This window comes from Typopeltis vanoorti, chromosome 19, assembly GCF_054136105.1.
Source record: "Typopeltis vanoorti isolate ZY-2024b chromosome 19, IOZ_Tvanoo_1.0, whole genome shotgun sequence".
NCBI lineage: Eukaryota > Metazoa > Arthropoda > Arachnida > Uropygi > Thelyphonidae > Typopeltis > Typopeltis vanoorti.
In genome coordinates this window covers 49964742-49989075 of record NC_143567.1, presented here as the reverse complement: position 1 = coordinate 49989075, position 24334 = coordinate 49964742, and the positions used below count along the sequence as shown (strand labels likewise).

At 34.3% G+C, this 24334-nt stretch overlaps 1 protein-coding gene across 1 annotated transcript in view; it reads left to right on the top strand.

Annotated features, from left to right (window-relative positions):
- Nucleotides 1–24334, top strand: part of Dys (Dystrophin) — a 923162-nt gene that overhangs the window by 612879 nt on the left and 285949 nt on the right. The window lies entirely within an intron of this gene.

The following is a 24334-nucleotide window of genomic DNA, read 5'->3' as shown; positions in this document are numbered from 1 at the left end:
CTTTAATTATAATAAGGAAATCAGTTTATTTGTTAGGCATCTGGCAAATGCCATATGTGAAATATTAATAAGAACGTATGTCGAACAGAGAACGTTGAATTAGAATAAAAAAATAATATGTTTAAAAGCTTGGCTAAAATTGTTTCTCCTTCTAAAACCTCATTTTTTATTACATACACTTTGAGCGGATAAGGTTGTCTCCCTGCGACTTGAAATATTGAATATCGTAAATTTCAGAATTTGGAAATTTATTGATTAAAAGAGAGAGAGAGAGAGAGAGAGACATTGTGGAGGTCCTGAAACAATCCAGGAAGTTTAGTATGCATAAGCAAACTTGAGGTGGAACAAATGACAGTGGGAAGTCATTCTTGAATTATATATCAATGCATAACAGAATGGGAATTTATTCCAAAAAAAATGATGCCACTAAATAGAATGTTTCTGCTACTGGCTTGTGAAATGACGAAATTGATCTGTCTGTTTATCAGCCCGCATTTTTCTTCTTTGGTACCGAAATTGATCTTTAAAAAAGGTAGAACTCACTTAAAACATACTGATTGATACTTTACGCCAATATCCAACTTCACTTTTTAGTGAATATTCAACTTCAGGTCCTCTAGAATTATTTATCAACAGGAGGAATGATGGGACATTTAAAAAATGGGCGGGAGGAATATTGTGAAAATTTTTATTCTTTCTTGATGAGTTTTATTATAGCTTTCTTCAGATTAACATCTAAGTAATTTATTGCTTTATTTAGTTTATCTTTATGACTTTATTGCATATAAAAAAAAAACACTGGATCTGGCTCAACGTATCACAGCTGTTTCATTAGGTTTATTATTTATATAAACTTAATAAATATGCATTTATTTATATATAAATAAATATTTATTAGATTTCTTAAATTTAAATATCGAGTCCACTCAATTTCTTCAATTATGTGTAAAATGGGGAGTGAATTTTCAACGTAAGGTTGAGTTAGCTGATGATTTTTTTTTTTTTTTTCCAGATCTGATAAATTAGATGAGAAAGCACTCACGCAACAACAGGTAACTAATACCGTAGTTACCTCGGTGTTAATCCATAAACATTCAATCAGTTATCAGGAATTTCTGCTTGATTGTCCTGATAGGTAACATGGATTATCAAAATATTGCATTGGTCCTCAGGTCGCGAATTATTGATTTTAATATTATGATTTTTATCGGATGGAGCTGATCGAACTCTTTCAGCACCGGTGACCCCTTTTATTATGAACTCGGTGTTTGCATAAAGAAGCGTTTGCCAAACTTTATGTAGTTATTTATTTCTTTTGACTTGAAGAACATTTTAAGTGCGTATCCCTTATTGCGGAAATATTTTATTGTGTTCTCTTTATTGTCCATTCAGCCAATTTACAAATAACTACTGTAATAAGTATTTGATTTGTGTAAATCTAATAAATTAGTTTAGGAGTAAAGCTTTATAAAGATCGAGAATATAAATGTATGAATAAGAATGATGATGCATATATATATATATATATATCAAAATCAGTATCAAGAATGTTTCTTGTTTCGCAGTGTTCTTAACTTATAAACTGATTGTACTGCACTGTCCTACAATGAAATGAAACTGAACACCCATTGATATGAAATCACTTTGAAAACAACTTCTGTAGATCATGTTAATTTTTTTAATTTAATTTAATTTAATTTAATTTTTTTTTTTTTTTTTTGATACTACCTGAAAATTGACTGACGGAAGAATCAAAACAACCGGGAAAAAATGTTGTGAATATAGCATTTCTCTTTTACGTAAACTTTTTTTTTTTTTAATCTATCTTGATATGTGGAAAGGATGAAAAAAAAAAAGCTCATTGATAGCAGGACACGTCGAATTTTTATTGATGTGATGATTCTAACGTGGGTGAAGGACGAAATCTAATGAAGCTGTATACCCATTGCTGAAGGAAACACTTGGTCTGTTTTTCTTCTTATTATTATTTCTCTTTTTCATAATTAAGAGTTCGTTTGTCCTTACTGCTTGCTTTTTCATGCACCAAATTTGGAATTTCCTTCTCTCCTACTAGTTAACGAGCTTGTTAGAAAATTCTCCTTAAAGAATTTCTCATATTCTTGAATATTCATAACGTTCTTGTCTGAGCTACCTTGCGACCTCGTGCCCTCAATGGTAATGAGCTCCTCCTTAACCAACCCAGTTTTACTCGGAAGGATTTTTACGTGCGTTACAGGCTAACTCCCATGTCTTAACTTCTGTTTGCTCTCAGCGACGTCGGTAAACACGTAAATTGGAATGTCTTCAGTTTTGCTTTTGCTTTTGACGTTAATTCTCCGTCAAAAACTCAGTACTTCATAAAAATTTGAAGAAATAAAAAACGAGGAAGGGGGAAAAAACTTGTGACACGTATTGTGCCATGCGACTACATGACTAATCATGCTTAATGATGTAGAATTTTTGGCATCCACGCTGGATTATAGCTTAATTGGGCGATTTTTTTCCCCTATGATTTGCTCATTTTATGCTGAAGAAAGTCCAAAAAAAAGTAATTAACAAGTGTGGAGGGGGACTGCAATTTCTCTCTCCCATCCTTATTAGCATCTAGTGTTTGTTGTTCGTCTTCATGATCATCGTCAACGCTTTCATCTTCCCTCTTTTCTCCCAAAAATTTTAACATGACCTCTCAAGTCCCATCCCTCTTCATATCCCAAGAACGCAAACCAATTACTTCCATTTATATGGATTTTTCTCGCCGCTCTCGGTGCGTTACTCGAAAAGATTTGACCTGTGTAACTGTCTTGACATGAAACAGACCTTAGGTATTATCGCCCCTTTCAGTACTATGAATAGTGAATGGGACGTTGTTAACATTGGAAATACACTCACACAAGGTGTAATTCAGTGCTATCTCATTGCTCTTTAAATCTGTGTTTCTGTTTAGAGTGCCACCATGCCTGATTTACGCATAAGCTTGAGCTACAGCTAAGAGCCTCTGAAAAAAGCTATTAAACCTAAACTTTACTCATAGACGGGGGGGACCCTTTTAAAAGTTATAGTTTAGTCCTGGCTTTACAGGACTTCAATTCTAAAGTCCTGTAAGGACTGGGCTTTACTAGGAGACTCTAAAATCTGCGATATCAAACAGGAAAGCGAGACCTGTTAAAGTGCTTGTAAACAAAAGTCGTACAGAATTACAAAAGTTTGGAAACTCAATGAGTAAATATTCATGTTCCTAAGAAATAAAAGCGAAATTTGCACTCTCCATAAAGTACACTTGTCAATAGTGGAAAAAAAAAAAAAATCAATAAAAATATCTTGTTAGAAGATAAATAAAGTTTGCCTATTCTATAAGACTCTAATTTGGTGTACTCCCTAATGCATTTTATTCACAATGTTGCATTCTTGTGAGCAGTTGTCATAGTGGTCGCCGTTTTTGCAATTTGTAAGTGTTACACTAATCTGTATACCGGCCCCAAATTTGCACACACACACACACACACACACACACACACACACACACACACACACACACACACACACACACACACACACACACACACACACACACACACACACACACCATGGCTGTGCGCAGATACATCGATTTCCTTAGTAGCTTGTTTATTTCTATTCACATTTTATTATTACTTTTCAAATCGATAACCTTTTTCTTTACGAATTCTACTAATTTTATGAATTTTGGGAATAGGAATATGTAATTATTACACGAATATATATGTATACGAATATGTAATTATTTTTATATTTATCGCTAATCATTTTTTTTTCCAAAAATTATTTTAATTCCTCTAAAATTGTTCATATCACATGAAAATAAAATCATTATGGGTCTAATGAAAATAATAATACTAAATAAGACCGCTGAAGTATTTATTTGAAGAATAAATTATCATGATTAAGTAAAGCTAAAGTACAAGAAAACATTTATTGACCTACAAATACGAATGGTTATGAAGGACATCAATTTTAATAACAAACTAAATAAAATATATATATATATAAAGAACATTAACGTATAAGTCATTTTGCTTGAATTCTCCCTGGAAATAGTGTTGTCTAACAATTATGCAAATATTGTGAATGGATGTTCAAAATTACGCTTCTTTGATTCACCTGGGTTTCGACCAATTTAGTTATAAACACAGCGGAAATTTCCATTATGCCATAGAAATAAGTGAAAAGAAGTTCCAGTGAGGATAGAATATTTAACGTTATCATAGAAGTTTGGAATTACCGGGAACTAAGGTTGTGAATTCAATATATTATGTCCTTTAATTGCGAGGGTTTTTCGGGTGTTATTCGCCCGAAAATTCGCCTTTGCAGGATGAAAAACCCGAGTTTCCAGGTAAATAAACCTTTCAAATCCGCATGCTATCTCATCTCTCGTGCGAAAAGCGTTTAAAAAGTTCTTCACGTGTTCCAGTTTTCCTAAGGGGCACTCCTAAACGTAATAATAAGTTTACTATTATATTGACCAAGTTCTTCACCTCTTGCACGGGATTCGAAACGAAGTCATCTCACCTAAAGAACATCGTCATTACCAACTGAGCTACTTGAACGTATTATGAGTAAACTCCAGAAGGTGCTTATAAAACAGAATCGTCAGGAAAATAAATAAATAAAATTTAAAAAAAACAACTAAGTAAATTGTCTAATTTTGTAATAATTAGTATGTTCTATTAAAATTTTATAAATTTTAGTTTTTATTAAACGCTATTTTAATAAAAAGCTGGAAAGACATCTTTATATAAGTTTTTTTTATTCTAGTTCTTTTAAGGAATAGTGGATGATATAGAAATTCTGAACTAATATTCCCATTCAGTTTACCAGAATCACTTTTTTCCCCTCTTTAAAAGATATTACAAAAAAAAAAAAAAAATTGTTGCGTAGTTTGTGGATAATCTGACGTCTGATTTAAGTTAATATAATCTATAGTCTCCGTAGCTCAGTCAGTATAGACGAAGCCATTTGGGCGGAAAGACCTGGGTTCGATTCCTGTCAGTGGCGTGAGGAAACTTTATCTGGTCTCTTTCGACTAAAGATGAGTTAGCTGGTCTCATACGGAGGTGGGGTTTTTCGTCCCCTAGAACAGGCAAATCATCCCGTGATTACAATCATGAATACATCCCAGCCATATGCCGGTACCGAGCCCAGATAAAATTGGGCGGTTGGGGAAAAGCAGTGGTGAACTACTCTATAAAAATCTCGTCAGGATTAGTTTGTGGGCAATGCCTACAAAGTCATCTACGATCGGAAACGACTGAAAGGGAAAACCAGTCTGTATTGCTTTATTCTTAATGGGAGTCCAACGCAGGAAGGTTGTAAAGCTATAGTGTAAGTACTGGCTACCTTTTTTTTTAAATTATTTTTTACATAATCTGGAAACCATAATTTAGAAACAAAACATGGAAACGAGGTCGCACGCAGCGATTAAATATGAATGTATCGCCCACCTTTCATAATCACAAACATCCATGTGTACGGTGGGATTCGAATCCACAGCCTGTTGAAGAGCGAGTTTGCTAACCATTAGGCCGCCCAAGCCTGCTAGATAACGATACCTGTTCCGTTACAGATGCTCTGAAGCGACAATGTGCGGATTTATAGGGATGATATAAGGATGTATAAATTTATGCATCAGAATTCCGATATTTTGGCTATGTATATGATCATCTTTGTCAAAGCGGACAATATATCTTTAACTTTACTTCTTCTAGCTTTACAACTTTTTATGAGTTATAGCTTGCAAAACAATTTTTAGCCATTCCTTTCTTTTGCGTGCAATATTCTTCCAATTCTTAACTTTTAAAGTTGTAAGATCTGTTTGTACATCATCAATCCATCCTTTTCTTGGTCTACCTTTCTTACTTTGTCCTAATAATTCCTCTATCTTTTTCCATTCTTTCTATATGCCCCAACCACGCTATTCTTTGTGTCTTTATATATCTTACTATATCTTCATTTATTGGTCCATAGATCTTCCTTAATATAAATAGGTTGAGAATCCTTTAAGATTCTCAACCTATTTATATCTTTTTAAAAAAAAAACAGGCAGTTGGTCCGTGAACATGCAGTTCTGTAGACATAAAATACTGACTCTACTGGAATCCCATAGAGGATTGCAGTAGAGGAATGGCAAGCTGGCTGCATTAAATTGCTTAAAACCCCCTAATTAGACGACTCAACCCGTCTTAGACGGATGAGAAATGGATGGAATAGGAAGACTTTGATGTTTAACTGGAAATTAAAGAATGGTGACATCGCAGTCGTATATTAATTAATTTAAAAATGTATTTTAAAATATCGTTCTCTTACTAAACTTGCCTATTATTATTAATTACTGCTGTATCTTTCTTTCTAGCTTGACGCTAAATTTCCTCAGGGGAATCGTTAACATACTAAGTCCTAGATAATTTTTCTAACAGTGCAATAAAAGCCAACGTGCTTGCTTTGCTGTATGATCTAGCATTGTCCACTAGATATCGTTTATGATGGACCCGGCGTTTCTTATTTCTAGTCTAGATTTCGTTATGAGTGGTGAAGTGCCGCAATAGATAAATTATTTCTGTAATAAAGGAAAATTTACGAAAGGAAATCAAACCAGATCCACCAATAACACTTACATATTATTAGCCGTCTCTGTTTTCTATGGTAATTCAATCTTTTCAAAAGAAATAGGAGATAGTATGAAGGTGAACTTCGTGATAAAAAAAAAAAGTCTCCGATATGATTGTGAATTAGTAATTCAGAACAAATAACGTCTAATCCTCGGTGCAATACCGCACAAACTGTCCTTCGTGTAACATGTATTATACTTGAAGTATAAGTACGACGCCAGTAAAAATGATAAAAATTATATAAAAGGATATTCTTTTCAATAATATTTAGCGAAACAAACCCGTTTTTAAAATGGAAATTATTTCGAGGCACTAATTTGCAAAGTAACCAGAGGAACATTTTATTATTATTATACAAACTCCTCCTGGAGTCAAGTGACTCTTCCACGAAAGTTTCGTACAGCAATTTTCAAGAAAGATCTGATGGAATTATAATATTTGATTATTATTTTTTTAAGGAAAAAAAAAGAATAATCAATTCGTAATGTTTTACTTTTTAGCTCATTTATGTGACGCATTCAATATAAGTTGAACATAAACGAGTACAGTAATTCCAAGAGAAGTTAGCTGCAACAAGCCAAAAGCGACTCTATTTTCTTCCTAATTTTCAGATGTTTTTCTAGACGTAAAATCTTTTATTTTCAAAAAAAAAACCACATTCAGCAACTGTAGTTTAGTGTGTGTGTGTGGTGGGGGAAAGTTTAATGGTATTTTGATTTGATAGGTATGAATACACACACACAGACACGCATTTCTAATTTCAAATAATATGAACTATACTACCGATATGGTTTCAGTAATGATTATTGAAAAGTTGACAATATTCGCGTACTATTGCTTTAAAAATGACCTGCATCTTGAAGAGAGATTTAGTTAGAAGAATATTTTAAAAAAGTTATGGTATAGCCTTCAAAATATACTTGTAGTACTCTCTCGTTGAGAGTTTCGTTTAAAGCTATATATAATATTATAACTACTTTTATTTTACATCGAATATGGTAGTTTTAAGAAAGGTAATTGCCGAAGTCGTTTCTTAAAATACTGTCTTTGCATGCCCGACCACATATTTTCAACTATGTCTTTTTTTATTATTATTTATTTAAGAAACACATTATTTTTTTTCTTCACTCGCAACCCCCTACTTCCCACTATCTAAGTTTAGTGTTATAGTGTTGGTAATAAACTGATTATGACAGAGGAAATGTTCCAGTAAGCTGAAATTTCCGAAAAGCCTTGGCTGCAACCATTCGAATTTTGCAGAAAGGCTAACTATTTGCTATTAAATCGCTTTTCTTTCATATTCATTAAAAATGCTATCACTAAATCATTTCATGGTGTAAACGTTAGTTAATGATACAATTAAATCTTTAAGGAATACTTTTTTTCAGTGATTTAACAGTTACATTTAGAATGAATTAGAAATCCAAGAAAGGTAAGGTAATGATTTAATCACATACTTTGAACGTGTCAAGAACCATTGGTATAAACCTTCAAAGGAAACATCCCAATAGAAATGTTTCCTTTTTTTTTTCATTTCTGAGTTGATCATCCTCTTGCAGAAATTGTAATTTTCCAAATCTTAGTTCATCATCATCTGAGTAAGAAGACAATAGATTAACGCATAGTGGTTAGGGTTCCTCTGATGTAATATAAATAACACCTTCTCCCCTCCCTCTATTTTTCATTAGGTCAGAAAAATGCAACACAAAATATGAAGGAAAATCGATATTTTTAGAATTATTGCCCTTGCTAATCCAGTTGTTGGTTTAATCTGTGAACACTTCTCACCTCAACCTATGAGTTTTGATTTGGTGTGCTGCGAAGACGTTCTGTTTCCCAACGCTCTTACATTGTTGGATTCAGCTGATTTGTGCTATGTGATATTTCACATAATTAGCCTTTACTGTTTGTTGAGTGTCAGTGTCATAAGACACTTGAGTACGGTAATTCACGCTTTGTGGTCTATGTCCTCATTTTATTTCTTTTCTGTTACGAATCTTGCCTCAGCCACTTCATGCAATTGTAATGTGGCTTCTCTGCATTCCCAGTGGTCACGGTTATTCGTCGAGCACCATATTAGACATCCGAAATAGCGGGAAGTATCGATTTTATGTTGGTGGCCAGGTCATCAGCCTTACACGCCGTCTCCGGAAGTTTCGATTCTGCCTCCCTTCCCACACAGACAGTCTTTCTAGTAGCATTCCTTATCATATCTCGTCATGGAGATCTTGTCGGATGCCATTTTTTCTTTTGTGACCTGTTGGTGAAGAACGGTGAATGAACAAAGACATTAGCGCGTGCCACACACACACACACACCACTCTCCGAATGAATTCTTAGTTGAAACATCAGTACAGTATTTGCTTAGGTTGTTGAAATGTTTCATATGAATACGTCTTGTTTCGTGCACCAAATCATTGTTCAATAATTGACAATGCATAAAGAGACGCTTGGACACTTGTCGTGTACATTAAATGTACTAGTAGTTTGATGAAATCATATTCATCGAAGGATAATCAGAACTATAAGCAAGTGTTTTTTATATGATAATGCGCATAGAAGCGCATGATTATATATTATGCCGGCCTGGTTGGCCGAGTGATTAGGGTATCCGCTCTCCAGCCAAAAGGCTACGGGTTCGAATCCCGCCGTGGGCATGGATGTTTGTGATTGTCTGTGGAAATACTAGTGGTGGTGGTGGTGATGGGCGGTAGATGGCGTTGGTGGATTTGAGTGGTGGAGACAGAGTTGTAGAGTAGATGCCCTCCCTCGATGAGTCTTTGGACTCCCTGGAGGTGTCAAGTAATAATAATAATATTTCTTTTCCAGTATGTAGAACTAGTTCCTTTGGCTAGTTTCTTAAAATAAAAAAAAAATTATCCTCTTCTCAAAAAAGTTTCATCCTCTTCTTTTATCATATTATTCCCGTATGTGGAATTCCATTTTCATTTCGTGGGTCATGTTTTATTCCCAGTAATATAGATTTTTAAAGAAATATTTCGACATCCCATCTCTGCAACGATAATCTGTTTTCTTATTTTGATGACAACCATATTTCTTTTTTTCTCTCTCTCTCTCTCTCTTTGTTTTCAATACCAGACTTCTTTTAAGAAGGAATCCAACACAGACACGTTTAACCTAGTTCTCATCACCCAGCATTCTAAACAATTTTATTCCTTGTTCGCATTTCCTCTCACTCCCAGTCATCCACATATTTAAAGTATGGTGGATTCTAGAATATCGCTGTAAAGTAGTGCGAAAATTTATTTAAAATAGTAGCGATGCCAGTATCGCAAAAGTAACTTGCATGTGCTATAATTTTTTCCCCTATGTGAGTATTTAATATTTGTATTATGCTTATTTGTATTACTATTACTATTAATTATTATTAATATTTGCATTACCCGCATGCTTTTCTCTTAATGACTGTATTTTGATACACGCAGATGCAGTATCTACCTCTGAATTGTCAGTACTTATATTCCCATATATTACTGACTGAGTGTTATATCTTTATTGTGATGCATTGGAATTTACTGACCAAAATTCACCATTTGTGAACCTCTCTTAAGCTTTCGAAGCAATTCAAATTTGGCCTTTCCCAAATGCGACTACTGATCCAAATGTGCAAAATATTTTGATGCTTAGCTAGAATTCACCAACTGTAGCAGTGCTTCATTGACGAGTTTTTGAATTTTTTTAAAGTCCAGTGAACTGTTCGTGAGTTTATTTGAAGTAACTACTACAGTGATAGCCAATGTTCGTCGTAAAACTATTTACCTGTACAATTTAGAGGGTCCTTTTCAAGTAGGATGTTTTTTCAAGAGAAAAGTGCTTATGTTGCTGTTCTCATAACAGAAAATCAAAGGATTACAATTCTAATACTGTAAAGGACATATTAGCTTAATATGAAAGGAAACTGAACCCTTCTCCAAGATAAATGAATGTTTTCTTCATTGCGCATGCAAACTTTTCTTAAGTGTCTTAGCTATAGCTTGTGCAGAGTAGAATATCGATCTTCCTAATCGGAATCTTTCAGTTCGAGTTCAAATATATAACTGTATATTAAATACTAACCTTTGAAGCTAGATCTTTTGATCATCGATTCTGCAAAAGCTTACTGGTAAGCAAATGAATTCCCGAAACAATGATCATTACAGCAGCTTCTTAATATCGTCTTTCAATAGAAGCGGCGTCTTTCTTCGTGGACTCATTAACAAAACGTAACTGATCTGCAAGTTCTACAAAGAGTTGCTTACGCCGCTGACTATTTTTAAAGGTAACCTGGACGCTGAACACAAGCACTTTTACATTCTCCTTATGACCTTAGCTGCCTCGATATTGATTCTCAATAATCACTAACTTCGTCGAATGATCTGGACTCGGATGTAGCTAACTAGAATAGACAAGCATACTATGGGTAATATAATTCATCATATCATATTTTATCGAAGTTCGTAAACTGTTTATGCTGTTAGGGGCAAACTCGAGCACTAATACGTAACATGTTTTGGTTGTACTAACGAGTTTTAGTATCATCCATACCAAATTTCATTTAAATCTGTACAGTCATTCCGAACTCATGTAGCTGACATCGTTTGTTTTCTTCATGAATATTAGTAATTATTATACGTAAAGCTGTGCATCAAAATGCATCCTCAATGAAAAGCATGATCTCTACCTAAAGCCCAAGTTAGATGTTTTATTTTAAAAATAAAATAAAACATCTAAAGCAATTAACCATCTGTCATTTGCATTTTACTTGCATTTATTTGTTAATTACTTGGGTTCACGCACATTTATATTTAGGAACTGATTAGATCTTTGATTTAGATTCTGTTTGAGATTATGTTGGTGTTCGTAAGTGAGATTTGTTTTAGGTTAGGAAACTGATTGTGTATTTCCATTTCTAACCATTACTTCCTATAATGCGTTTCTCTTGTTTGGTATTTGATAATGATTATTAATAGATGGCGATACTGCTAAGACCTTTGGGCAGTCGCGAAGACGTTGCGGCATTTTCCCTGCGGTTAGAAAGATTTTGATTTAAATCTTGTTTCGAGAAAAATCTTTAGAATGACTTTTCATCTGAAAGTGAGTTAGTCGATCTCATGTGAAGGAGGAAGAAGGAATTTTCTTATAGGAAATGCAGGTTTTGTATCACGCAAGTCGACTTCTAGAAAAACTCACGCATTTAGTAACAGACGAAATATTAACGCAATAAATAAATAAACTCGCTTTGGTCATGATTCCAACTAAAATCGTTTTGCATGAAGAGTTTTCCGTTATACAGTTTATCCTGGTCGTGATTCTGATCCTTGAAAAGTTAGTCAAATATCCAAGTGTTTATAATATCTGCTTTAGGTGTGTACTCATAGTTAAGGCAGAATTGGGATTCTCCCTTGACAACTGGGACCCCACTCCCAGTTCAAATATGAAATACATAATTTTATGTCTCACAACAGTATTTTGTTTTTACAATGTAGACAGAAAGTCAAACCGTTTAATATTTGCTTTCCGGTTTTAAAATATGTTTATACAGAAAATACTTGCCTATTTCATCTTCCGTTCCCCTTCTCCTCGCGTTAAGTTCTTATCTGCTTCGCGCCCCAGTTCTAGATGGTATACTTGCTGATATCTTTAACAATTGCTAACTTTCAAGTTTTTTTTATTTTATTTTATTTATTTATTTTTTTATAAATAGTCACTTGACTGTTTCCCAGATCCATTAAGCGATTGCTCATTCCTAAGTTAACACTTTATTCAGTTCAGTTTATGATTGGCTTAAAGTGAAATGCAGCGATGTGAGAAGCAGTGTCCGGACGTAATCAAGTATTGCGGAAATAGCCTCGCAAATGAACGTCGTTTTTCGCTGAGATCCTCTAATGTGATCCAAATATTCATATGATACCTTCATTGTAAATATAGGCACGATTAATCATGATTGCTCTAAAAATATCCTCGTTTATCCTCCATCTTGTACTTAACGGTTCAGGCACGAAGGCTTATCACATCCAAGTAACTAGGCTTCATAGAAACTTAATCATACTATATAGGGCAGAGTATATGTTTTAAATTGCACACGGCAGGAAAGAGAATACACGCAGTTTTGAATTGCATGTATTCTTTCTCCTGTTTAGAAGAACTACCTAGCCACCACGCTATGAATTCGTTAACTCATCTTCATTTGAAAAGGCCCTTCGTGTTCTGGCGAGAGATGAAAATTTGAAACCGCATCTTTTGTACTAAATGACGTCGTCGTTACCGACTGAACGATGTAGGTTCACCATCTTTTAACTATATATTTGAAATCTAGCACAGACTGTTCTTCAGATGATTGATCCCTTTCCGTGTATTCTAATTTTTTACTTTCGGTGTTATTTAAGCACATTGTCCACCGAAAATACGTTTATTATTTAATCTCAGAGGTACTCAGTTATCTGTTACTTTATTAATTTATTACTAAGCGCTATTCCTCCTTGCATATTTGTTTATAAAATTTGTTAAAACTGAAAATTAGGCAAAGAATTCGATTGTGTGGGTTGTTAAACTTGGATGCAGTAATAGTGAGCATTTAGGAATGAATTTGTGATTCTATACATGCAAGAATTATGCTACCAGTGCACGTCCGTTTGTAGCTTAATTGTTTCTCATCTGATAAACAATCAGTTTGCGAGACGAGGAAAAAACCAACATGCAACAAAAGTGAATGATGTTCTCCTCTTCTGTTGCCAGTAGTACATTTTATTGCCAGTAGTATTGTACTACCATTCCTGTTTGAACTACAACGCTTAGACAAGTTCCGAATAGATATTTATGCAAATAGAGGTGTTATTGTTCTGTGTAATCCGCTTCTGTTATACTGTGAAAACCAGCGGTAATGGTTTTTTAACCCAAAATCACTCCTTGGCGATCGTGTGCGGTATTTTATATGGACGAGATGCCACGGTATTGTCTCCGCAAAGGCTTATAATCTTGGATATGCCATTGTTAGATCGTCTGGTGGCCATATTATGAGGCGGTGTGCGGGGATTACCTTACTTCTCATACTAGTGGTGGCTTGCGCGAGAATTGTCTGCCGCTACCATCCTGTCAGCTCGCGTTAACGTATTCTCTGCAAGAACGCTTTCTTTGATTACGGTATGCCTTGGCAAGTCGACTTCTCTGTCAGACGTTCATTTCGCCACCCAGGCGTGCCATGCCTGTCAACGCGGTTTGGTGACTTGCAGTGTGTATTTTGAATAACAAGCGCCCTCTTAAGTATGTACATGTTTTTGCTTGTGTAAATAGGAAGATGGGAATGGAATTATGACTCTCTGTTTTGTATATTTTATTTTCATGACGCCGTTATTTTCAATCCAATGTTTCACTTCACATTACGATAGACACAGATAGAATTATTGAGCCGAACATTATATCCCAAGTCTCGAATTTCAGATTCTAGCCATGACGTGACTCTGAGAATGGATGCTCCACCTTATCTGATTTATTTACATGCCTTGCTCGTATTTTGTGCCTCCCTTTGCTACTCGAAATCCTTATCTAATGGGATCATATAGACATGACTGCCAAGGAGTTATGAAAAACCATATGGAAAAATAACCTGACTGCTGAAAGTCTATTTTTGACCTACGTGTGATGCCACTTTAATGTATCGAATGGAGTAGCTGCATACTCGAAAACAGTTTTGCTTCAAGTAATGGATTTACAGTGTGTGTGTGACTATTCCATGCATTGTTTATTATGTAGTGTTTCACAGGATAATTGGCTTTATTGTTAAGTGACTACTTGGGTGGATCAAGGGTTAGATAATTCAGACTGAACATTGTATTTATTCAAGCTGCATCAGACTACCAATAAGCGTGCATAGGGGTTATCGTTCGGTGCTCTCACATCGGGTGATTATAATCATCTACCTAAAGCTCCTACAAGCATTCATTTCCTATGGGATTCAACCCACAACATTGTACGTTTGAGAAGAGTGGTAGCCAACTCGGGCAACTGTGAAGTTCAAAGTCATTTTCAGTTCGCATTCTTTGGTAACTTTATAATTTTTTAGAATTATATCCATTCTGCTACTTTACGCGTCTGTCATGCTACCGGTCTGTGTGTGTGTGTGTTTCTCAGATCGATTTACTTATTTCTGTGCTAGGAAGAAAAAAAAAACGGTTATCACTATCTTCTAGGCCGGTTAAACTAAGCTTTGGGAGGGGGGGGGGGCATCTGTTATCATGGACAGAATTCAAATCCAAATGTTTTGCCCATTCAGGTAACACGTGGCGAAATCTTTGTCCAGCGAAGACTTCATATAGATTTATTATTATTATTATTATTATCATCATCATCATCATTATTATTATTTATAAGGCTTGTCACTTGTATTCCAAAATACTGGAAGAATTTCTAATGCAAAAATAGAAAAATACTTTTATTTTATAATTTTTGTGTGTAGCATTTGCTGATAATTTTCAAATGCCACACAAAAATTATACTTGCATTTGCTAGATAAGTTATATACTGGGGGAGGGCTGAAAAGCTCTGATAAATACTTTGAACAAAAATTGTATTAAAGCGACTGATGTCTTAAACACTTAGAACAAAAATTAATTAACTTTTGTTCTAGGTGTTTATCTTTTCACCCTTTTCTGTGTCTATCTTTTCGAACTTTTCACCCCCCCCCCCTCCTTTCCGTAACCAAAAACAGTTATCTTCTACACTGGTGGCAAACTACCTGATAAATTCAGCAGCCTAGTACGCTTCTTTGGCCTTTGTTATATGTAACCTACACACACACATCCATGATTTTTTCATCATTTGAAACAAGTTCTAAAAGCGTGTTAATAATTATTTTGCGAAGTGATATTTTGCACATAAAAATGCCAAGTGTCATCACATCAGTCTCCGTGTGTTGACTATGTACTTTTCATTTTATTTTTTAATTTTTTTTTTTTTTTTAACAAAGCGAACCGCAGAGAGTTCATTCAAATAATGAATGGACTTCACAGTAAATTCATTGATCATCTCTGAGCTCTTTTGTGGTAATTACTCCAAACGAATAAACGTGGGGGAGGGAGAAGGTGGAAGGATATGATCACGCTTTAGCACGTTACTGTCATAATGCTCGCATCAAAAAACTCCCGTTTTTAACAGCTGCGCGTGCATGGCAAACATAATCTTCTTTTCCCAGTTAACTGTGGCGAACATGCCGCGGTGCTCTCTTACATCTTGATTCTGTCAGCTGTCGTCCCTGAACGTTCATTTACCCTCCACCGCGTATACATTAGCCGGGGAGAGTTTGGCTCTCTCTCTCCCACTCATCATGGCACCGTTTCATGAATGTTTCATGGTACAATTAGAACTGCTACGTCATTTAAATATTTTTCTCCTTCAAGAACTTGATTAAACTCTTTATCTTCCCTTCGTATTCCCTTTTTTGACCATTTTACCGGAAATGTCAAACTCAACACATTTTCAGCTTGTTTTATTTCGAAAATTAAAAACGAGTAGGTTAAGATTTCAAAACGTATAACGCCGATGATTATTAGTTATAGCAGTCTGTGTGTGCGTGCGCGCGCTCCAAAGAGAGAATCCTGCCACGTAATAAAGTTTTCATAATCCCTTGTGGAACCTAGGGGAAACCCCCTTTTCACCGAGAGTCACAGGGTTTGTTATTGCTGACTCACCAAATAAAACCGACTCATGCTTCTCCACCCATTTTCTCGAGTTAGCGTGATTCTTTCAGTCTATTTCCTTTCCAAAATAAATTATTTATGAAAAAAACTTTGTACGCGGGAAATCCATCTAAGCAAAATTTACGTTGAAACAGTCCTACTTCTTACAGATAGTATCTAAAATCTTGGCCATCATATATTACAAAATAACAATCATTTATGAATGAAAAGTTTAGTACTGCACAATTTTTATTCAAACGGTTGTATTTGGAAGCGCAAATTATTCATGATTGCGTATAAATAGATCGCATGTTCAATTGAGTTTAATAGTAAACTACAGATTTCTTTCTTCTGTAATAAAATATACTAATAACTGGGAATTTTCCTCTATTAAATTTCTGGAGTTTAACCGGTCCCATACGGATGTAGCAGGTTTCATCCCATAAAACAGACAAGCCGGTCAAAAGAACGCTTAACGATCGAAATTTGCAAACATAATACGCTGCCTGATAGCCTTAATTGCTTCGCCGCCCATAAATCCAAAAAAAAAAAAAAAAAAAAAAAATCCCCCCGATAAACCCTAAGCTCTCGATAGATTTCGTAATGGATTGGATCTTCACATACTTCAGAATTCTTGTGTGAGTGGGAATAACTTGAAATGGTTGAAATCGACTTTTTCCAATTGGAATCGCAATAAAATAATATGTCACGTCATTTCAGTTTTCGTTTCAATCAGCCTATTTGTATGGAACAAAATCTGGCAAAACGCTAAAAAATAATAAAATTATACAAAGTAATAGCTTAGCTTAATTCGATGTTAACGAAATCAAAACAAGTGATAAAATGATCGGAACAATTGTGAAAAAAAAAAAAGGTTGCGTTTCGTAATAACATTTTTCTTTATTGACGCCATTCATTAGTATAAGAATTGCACCAAATGCTTTTGTCATACATATATAGTAAGACCCCGATTAACGCGTTTTTTTTTTCATAACCCTAAAAATGCACTAAATATTCCATGATTCGATGTAACGCGGTTCTACTAGAAGCCTAAAAAAAGCGCTAAATTTACGCTGATTCAATTCATCGCTCTATTTCCCTTGATTCGTGTATAATATGATTAATCCCGAACTCGAGCCATTCCGGGAAATGTGGCGATTCGTCGTAGCGCTGTAATTCCCCTAAACCCTAAATCTGTGTTTATCCCGTTCATTTGTTTACCCCGTACATCGTGTAGTTGTTCATTGGCAATGAAACAGTGTCCACGCTATCAATACGATTTGGAGTTCTGCGTAAAATGTTATTTATGTGCTGTAATCATCGATATTATTGACCAAGGAAATCAACAAAAATTCTATTTGTTCATTAAAAATTAATCATTACTATCATTTTTTAAATTATCCAAAATGAGTGAGTGATAAAACAAAATTGATACGAAAAAGCATTTCGCTTCTACTATACGAACGAATTTAAAAAACAAGGACAAAATTAAGTGTTCAGCAACCACAACATCTTCTGCAACAAAGGTAACCCGATCTAGAAGCATTGTTTTAGAGGAAATGGAGAACCATCTTTCCATTTGGATTGATGATGATGAAACTGAACGCAATATGCCATTAAGTCACGCAATAATCATGGAAAAGGCCAGAAGTATTTTTAATCATATTCAAAAATGTTTGCAGCTAACAGAGGTTGGTTCGATAGATTTTAAAAAAGAAGCTACCTCCGACAATTGCTTAATGAGAGGGAAAAAAAAAAAACGACAGATGACACTAGACGACTTCATCACTAAAAAATCAAGAATTGCAGAAGAGCCAGAACCTTCGACAGCACAAAAATAAACTTTGTATTTCTGCGTACGTATGTATATGTGTTATGTATATTTTGTAAGTTAATACAAAAATAACTTAAAATTAAAGTAAAACTTGTTTATTCTTGGTCGGGTGTTCTCCTATCCTTTTTTACTATGGATTAAAATGCCCCCGTTTAACTTTCATTTAGCGCTTTGTCTTCTAGGAATGCATCCAGAGCGCTAATCGGGGTATTATTATTATCTATATATATATATGTGTGTGTGTGTGGGTGGGTGGGTGTGGCTAAAGCCAAAAATTGAGTTCATCGGTGAGCGTCGCAAATATCAAATTTTATTATACTCCATTCAGCCAAGCGTTTCGCCATATTTTGTCCCTACAAATGGTCTGATTGAAACGAAAATTGAAATGTCGCGGCATTTTTTTTATTATGATTTCAAGTATGAAATTTCAATAAAATCATTTCAGCCATATCCTATAAATAACTAAAACGAATCAAATTAGTGCTCCTGCATTTTGCGAAATGTATCTAATAAGTATTTAAGACCATTAATTGCGTATTTAGTTCTTTTCATTCGCATTTTTTTCTTTTTTTTTTTTAATTATTAGCCTTGAATTGTATTTTGCCGTTTCCTCTATTGACGTTATTTGTTTTTAAATTGTGAGGTTTGGTTCAAAACAGAAAAGAAAAATAAAAGTATGTAGTGAAGGCATAATGTTACCGTTCATTGGCATGTGAACAATGTCATTCTAAGTGACAAGTTACTAGACAATACTGTTATTGAATTTATCTTATAGTCTGGATGTTAGATGGTTTTAAATTAATGAAAGCATTACAGAAACAGGTTTGTGGTGCCTGTCAGCTTTGGGATGACTGGTGGAAGAATGTTAAAGATGTTGGCATCGATTCATGGTAGTGACAACTGCTCGTATGATTATTATTACTTTCCCCTCTTGTTCTTTTGCATTTCAGCGGCTTTCTCGTGATTGTAAACTGGCTTGCGATAAAATTTATTACTCCACAGCGATTAGAAGTTTAATATCAGCGAGAAAAATGAGAATTTCGTAACACGTTATTCATTGTGTATATGGTCTGATTTGAAATTCAATTTCATCAATTGCTGCATTTACGAGGATGAACTTTCAAGTTTATTATCATAATTATGAAACTAAACAAAAATGTAGTAATATTCAAATAACCTGTAGGATCGAGTGAAATTTTGAAACTGGTCCCTGAGAATTGGAGGAAAGATAAGGTCAGAAATCGCTAGTTGGGTGTTTTGTGAAACCAGCTCCATTTCTACGTATTCATTGGAGAGATAATTAAAATTTCCATTACTGCATAGGAAAATTAAGAATTCAAAATTTCGGTACTGTGTAGGTGTGTGTGTGTGTGAGTGAAATTCCAGTGCAAGTACCTTGCACAATGATGTACCTAAATAAAATTTCGACGTTACGAACAGACTTCAACATCAGAATTTGACTCAGTTACACATTGAAATACTTGTTTATCAAATTCGAACAGCTTGACATATTGCATTTGTTCGAACTGGAATATTATATAATTATTTATCTAAATTTGTGTACATTAGCCAGATATTTCAGTAACCTCTTATTTTTATTTAAAACTTTATTTAAAATTATAAAAAATTGAATCCATCGTTTTTTTGTTGCTGAACATTGTAAATACAGTCGATTTTTCAAAAAGTACAATCATCTAATTGATTAAGTGTAAGGACGATACTTATCAATGTCAATAGTCCATCGGTATTTGTGTTGTTACATCATAATAAGTAAATACTCATTAGATCATTCTCCGTCCGTCTATACGCAAGTTCTTCCTAGGCTCTGGCTGGACAGATTTTAATGGAAATCGGTATTTCTAATCTTTGCACGTATACAAACAAAAAGGTATAAAATTTGTCGAGGGCTGCGGTTTTCATTTCTGTTTTCATGTAATTTTATTGGCACACTTCGGCTAAATTATTTGAAATAATAGCAAAAATTATGCTCTGGCTGAATGAAATTTAAGACAGTATCTTAATTAAAACCTGTAGAGTCATTTTTAATTCGATTCAGCAAACAAGATGTATGTTTACAGTATATGATTAGCCACTGCGTTATGCGCTTATAGCGACAGGTACATACACTCATTAATATTCACCATTTTATCAGCACATACAGTATATGAAATGCCTATGATATGCATTACGAACAATGTACGGGTTGTCATTGTATTAATTCGTAATAAATTCGTTTAAGCAGTTATTTAGTAGTATGAATTGGGAAAATATTATTCCTTTAAAAACGTTTTTAAAGAGGAAGCTCCTAATATACCCTTGTTTGTGTCGAGTTTTATTAGTGAGTTTGTGCTGCTTTTCCGAAAGTTTGGAATTTGCATATTTTAGATATAGGGGGTGTTCCAATAAACTGTTTATATATCAAGAAATTCGTACTGACTCATGATACTATTGACTGAGAAATGGGCTTGCCATGGAACATGGATTCAGGTAGCGAGGCGAAAGGCAAAGTTTGATGCGTCGTTGCCAAGACAAAATTTATGTGCATAAATGAAATGGGTGCACATAATGGAAAGCTGTTAGAAACGTGGTCCGTGATCGATGATGCAATATATCGTTGTCGGTGCAGACTTATTTTCGTCGCATTCCTACCAAGCCATTTTTAGGTACGTTTCGCAAAATTACTGCGTAAAACTGTCGATTATTTTATTATATTTAATCGTTCCATCTAAACGCATTTAACATAGTTACTCTGACTACTTGAATGTTGATGATATTTTATTAATTACGATCATTATTACAATCTGTTGGACCGTTTCAGTTTTTAAATTTGACACCTTTTAGTAATTGAATTATAACAAACTCTATTATTGCTGCACCATTCTTTGTTGTTATGGCAGCTACTGCAGTGGTTGCTAAGGCAACCGGTAAAGGAATGCTATATTTGAATATTGCTACCGTACGTAACTAGATTCATTCACCTAGCTGTTGTAGTCTAAATGCTGTTTGCTATTACCGTTTAATTTCATCTAGAACACGTGAGCTTCATTGTAATGCATACCTAGGAAACTTGCCTATTAATGAGCAGTAGAAAGCATGGGGGTTTTTCACGCTTCCTTTCTTTTGAATTAACATGCCTCTCTTTCTCATTAACGATAGCCGAAGGATGTCATCGTTAAAAAAAGAAAACATAGTTTCCTTGTGGCTATATTTGATTCCTTGAACTAAGTATTAGAATGCGATTTTTTTTAATGTACAGTTAAAATAATGCTCTTGAATTTATATAGAATAACTATTGGTATACTTGATAATATTTTGAAGTATGTTAGCCTGGAAAACAGCGTATTGCTTACCCTGTGTTCTTGTATATTTCTTCTTCTTCATGTTCAGTTCGGTTATAAACTATTTCCCGTCGTACTGCATTAATTTTTGAGCCAGAATTAGTAATATCGGTAACTATGCGATGCTTTTATTGCTCGTAACGAGGAATTACAGTAACTCCCAGTCACGAATATTTCTCCTTTGCTTAAACGAGTCCTACGTGATGCACTTGTAAATCATCGATTTGCTAGAAATAAAATCTGTTTTGAAAAGTTTTTTTATAGTTCTTTTGTGTGTTTTTCTTTAAGAATATACCACGTTAAAAGAAATATATATATATATATATTTTTTAAATTAAATTTTAAGGTTATAATTAGTAGATTAATATACTGTATCTATTTACAGCTTTACGGACACGGCAAATTCTTTTTATTTTATTTTTATTTTTTTTACATAAGAACCTCATGTAATAATCATAATAATGACACTTTAAGTCTTTGATTATTGCACATTAATCTCTTCCAATATTTAAACAATGAAAGATTATTAAAATCTCATTCGTTTTTAATATGTTTTTAAAAAGAGATTGAGGATTTGTGGGTTACTGAGGCTGGTTGATAGACGGATATGGGAGATTAAGTTATATAACGTGCTTAGGAGATTTTATAGGATTGATATGGAGGAAATATTTCAGCATATCATGAATAATACGAGGAAAGCCAGGTGTCATCCGTGGAAATTAAGTAAGGATGTAGTTCGTAAAGACGTAAGAACTAAATTTTTTGCTTGCAGAATCGTAAATGAGTGGAATGGATTGCCAGAGTCAGTTGTGAGTGGTCTGATGATGGTTAGAGTTGATGTAGTGGACCTTCCTCGATGAGGAAGGTCCACTACATCTATGGACTCTATGGAGTTGTCCATATCTAATAATTTTTAATTATATTCACGGCTTACCTTTACAGCTATTTCTTTTGAATGAATCGCGTCAGAACCTTTTTTTTCCTTAAAAAATTTTCTCATTCCTGAGTTAGTCTCATTTATAATTTTTGATAAGCACCTCGAGGTTGTAAAATATATAGCAATATTTTTGCAGCCTCGTGAGTGGAGGGTGTGTGTGTGTGGGGGGGGGGGAATTAAACAAAAATCGCCGAAGAACTACACTCTGAAATCTGTAAACACTTTTAGGTGATGGTGACAAGTTTAAAGATTAGCCTTTCACTCCGATGAGAGAGGCAAAGTACAGAGATTAAGGGATCACAGTGCACCTATATAATTACATATCAAAAATAAAAAACGAATTACAAAGCAAGGCACAACGATTAAAGAATATTAAAAATTAACGCAAATAGCAATGTACGAAAGCTCTCAATAATATTAATAATTTATGGATTATTAATATCATTTGATTCGTTGTCATCATTCTCATTTTTTAACAGAGGAGAAAAAATTTAGAGGCTGGCGAAATAATTTAGTTATTACAGGATAAAAAATAATTGAAATAAATTCGATAAAAATACTGATGAATTTCACCTGTCGGAGTAAGAACAGTTCACAACGAAATAAAGAGAATGTTATCCGCTTTTAAATAGGCATATAATTCTGGATATTTCATAGCCCATTGACATCGTACGAATGAGTAAAGTGAATTCCGAAATCCGACCTTCGGTTAACGGACACTTCTTTTTAAGTGATATGAAGAATTCAAAACTAGATAATAGTACATTTTTGGTAGAACTTGAGAATGTTTCTTCCAACAATAAAGTTTTCATTTTAACCTTTTAAGGCGTTTTTCTTAACGATTTTGTATCTGATATGTAAAACTGCGTTCTACTTTTCGTAGATTCACCCCCTCCCCTAGGTTGGTTAATTGCGCATTAACAGTATATATGTCATATAATTAACTTTAAAGCTGTTGATAAAAAAAAATATAAATGTGCTAGTTTTATTAACAGTTATTAGATTAATGTTATAACCAAACTATTTGAATACGAGGGTTGTGCAGACCTACTTTTTTAAAATAAAAAAAAAGAAGAAAAAAAAACAGTAGCCCATATTAATAGCCCAATATGAAGCTTTTTCAAGTTAATTTAGTACTTCAATAAGCAGGGTGGAGATCTCACATCGGACGATGATATTCATCTATCGCCCAAAGATATCTATGCCTCGGTAGGATTTCAATCCACCTTTTGTCAGCTGGGTGGAGACCGGACACCCCCCCCCCCTTTTTTATTCAACATGAGATAGTTTGAAACATATCGCACTTCAGTAATTTAAACACAAGCACCTGCTGATTAAATCCATCCCCTTTATGCTACCACACTTGGTTCACCGGATGTGTACAAACGTAATTTTTATTTATTTATTAATTATTATTATTATTATTTTTACATTGGTTGTTTATATGCATTATAAATGGAAGAAATTATGGCATTCATCAAATAAAGCAAAAATGGGATGAGAGTTCGCATAAAATTTAACGATGAACCGCAAGCAAGTTTGAGAGCACAATTGTGAGGTAACGTATACTACGTCTTGACTCTTGGTTGCTTCTGTTCTCATGTCTCCATTTCAGAAGAATTTAACCCATCCTTTTCTCTAAAGCTAGCCAACGTTGCTCGGTTTATAAGGCTTACTGAAAGCCTCTCTTCATCTTTGATGGGATTTGAACTGTGATCAGAAGTGATCACAAGAGGTTTAGTCTGAATTGTCATATAGGTTTCATTCTTTAAGGACGCTTCTTCTCTAGTGCGTGGGGTCCGATGATTGGTTGGAGTAGCAAAGCTACTTTATTAGGGAATAGCGATTATAGAACAGTGTGATTTCTGGTTGCTTTCCTTATCCAACAGTATTTATGTGTGTGTGTTCACAGG